The sequence below is a fragment of the Palaemon carinicauda genome, chromosome 38, assembly GCF_036898095.1.
Source record: "Palaemon carinicauda isolate YSFRI2023 chromosome 38, ASM3689809v2, whole genome shotgun sequence".
In the NCBI taxonomy this organism is placed as follows: Eukaryota; Metazoa; Arthropoda; class Malacostraca; order Decapoda; family Palaemonidae; genus Palaemon; species Palaemon carinicauda.
Window position 1 is genome coordinate 1,917,984 of NC_090762.1, and position 2,500 is coordinate 1,920,483.

Here is a 2,500-nt window from a genome sequence, read left to right on the forward strand (position 1 = left end):
TATAGATCCACTACCACCGGATATTGAGCGTAGCTTAAGTGCAAATTATCTCAAATTGGGGAGATATCGATGCAGAACGACATCCAGAGACTACTATTTGGTTGGTTGGTCTAGATTCAGCTTGGATTGACCCAGATTGAACTCTTGGTAATAGGCAAGTTGTTTAAAAGGGTAAGAAGCCGGGTGGGGATCCATGGACCCAGATTGAACTCTTGGTAATAGGCAAGTTGTTTAAAAGGGTAAGAAGCCTGGTGAGGAGCCGTGGACCCAGATTGAACTCTTGGTAATAGGCGAGTTGTTTGGAAGGGTAAGAAGCCTGGTGAGGAGCCGTGGACCCAGATTGAACTCTTGGTAATAGGCGAGTTGTTTGGAAGGGCAAGAGGCCTGGTGAGGAGTCGTGGACCCAGATTGAACTCTTGGTAATAGGCTAGTTGTTTGGAAGGGCAAGAGGCCTGGTGAGGAGTCGTGGACCCAGATTGAACTCTTGGTAATAGGCGAGTTGTTTGGAAGGGCAAGAGGCCTGGTGAGGAGTCGTGGACCCAGATTGAACTCTTGGTAATAGGCGAGTTGTTTGGAAGGGCAAGAGGCCTGGTGAGGCGTCGTGGACCCAGATTGAACTCTTGGTAATAGGCGAGTTGTTTGGAAGGGCAAGAGGCCTGGTGAGGCGTCGTGGACCCAGATTGAACTCTTGGTAATAGGCGAGTTGTTTGGAAGGGCAAGAGGCCTGGTGAGGCGTCGTGGACCCAGATTGAACTCTTGGTAATAGGCGAGTTGTTTGGAAGGGCAAGAGGCCTGGTGAGGAGTCGTGGACCCAGATTGAACTCTTGGTAATAGGCGAGTTGTTTGGAAGGGCAAGAGGCCTGGTGAGGAGTCGTGGACCCAGATTGAACTCTTGGTAATAGGCGAGTTGTTTGGAAGGGCAAGAGGCCTGATGAGGAGCCATGGACCCAGATTGAACTCTTGGTAATAGGCGAGTTGTTTGAAAGGGCAAGAGGCCTGATGAGGAGCCATGGACCCAGATTGAACTCTTGGTAATAGGCGAGTTGTTTGGAAGGGCAAGAGGCCTGATGAGGAGCCATGGACCCAGATTGAACTCTTGGTAATAGGCGAGTTGTTTGGAAGGGCAAGAGGCCTGATGAGGAGCCATGGACCCAGATTGAACTCTTGGTAATAGGCGAGTTGTTTGGAAGGGCAAGAGGCCTGATGAGGAGCCATGGACCCAGATGGAACTCTTGGTAATAGGCAAGTTGTTTAAAAGGGCAAGAAGCCTGGTGAGGAGCCATGGACCCAGATTGAACTCCTGGTAATAGGCAAGTTGTTTAAAAGGGCAAGAAGCCTGGTGAGGAGCCATGGACCCAGATTGAACTCCTGGTAATAGGCAAGTTGTTTGAAAGGGCAAGAGGCCTGGTGAGGAGCCATGGACCCAGATTGAACTCTTGGTAATAGGCAAGTTGTTTGAAAGGGCAAGAGGCCTGGTGAGGAGCCATGGACCCAGATTGAACTCTTGGTAATAGGCAAGTTGTTTGAAAGGGCAAGAAGCCTGGTGAGGAGCCATGGACCCAGATTGAACTCTTGGTAATAGGCAAGTTGTTTGAAAGGGCAAGAGGCCTGGTGAGGAGCCATGGACCCAGATGGAACTCTTGGTAATAGGCAAGTTGTTTAAAAGGGTAAGAGGCCTGGTGGGGACCCATGGACTATTCAAGACACCAGGGGTCAGACTGCATTTCACATGTTTCAAACTTGTAAGCTAAAGAAAATAGATTCGGGTCCACTTTAGGCACATATAAGTTATAGTGTAAATTGTAATTTTCTTTTACTTTTTAATTATCTAACACCTAATCAGATGGTTAGTTAATCTTTACAGCCTAAATATTAGTTTGACACTTTCCCACAGCTATTGTGAGGCCATTTTCTTTCTCCTTATTCAGTTGATATAAACTGTTTAAGTATGAGTATTTAAAACAATTTTACCAACGTCTGTAATTTTGAATCATTATAAGAATAACTTTCAGATTCCCATATTCCTAAACGCGTTGAGTTTTATGAGTATAAAATTGCTTTAGTTAGATTTACTTTGTACTGTCTTTATTGAATTCGAAGATCGCCAAAAGAATTTGATTTTCCAAGAATGACAGCCTTTCGAGTTTCTTGGTCTAACAGCACTTACGCGATTTTCTTTTGTGTGTGTATATATATATATATATATATATATATATATATATATATATATATATATATATATATATATATATATATAGATATAGATATAGATATAGATATAGATATAGATATAGATATAGATATAGATATAGATATAGATATAGATATAGATATAGATATAGATATAGATATAGATATATCTCTATCTCTATCTCTATCTCTATCTCTATCTCTATCTCTATCTCTATCTCTATCTCTATCTCTATCTCTATCTCTATCTCTATATCTATATCTATATCTATATCTATATCTATATATATATATATATATATATATATAT

The 2,500-nt window shown here is 42.4% G+C and overlaps 1 protein-coding gene across 1 annotated transcript in view; it reads left to right on the forward strand.

Moving 5' to 3' along the window:
* Window positions 1-2,500, forward strand: part of LOC137630371 (uncharacterized) — a 603,704-nt gene that overhangs the window by 148,734 nt on the left and 452,470 nt on the right. The gene's annotated exons all lie outside the window — the stretch shown is intronic.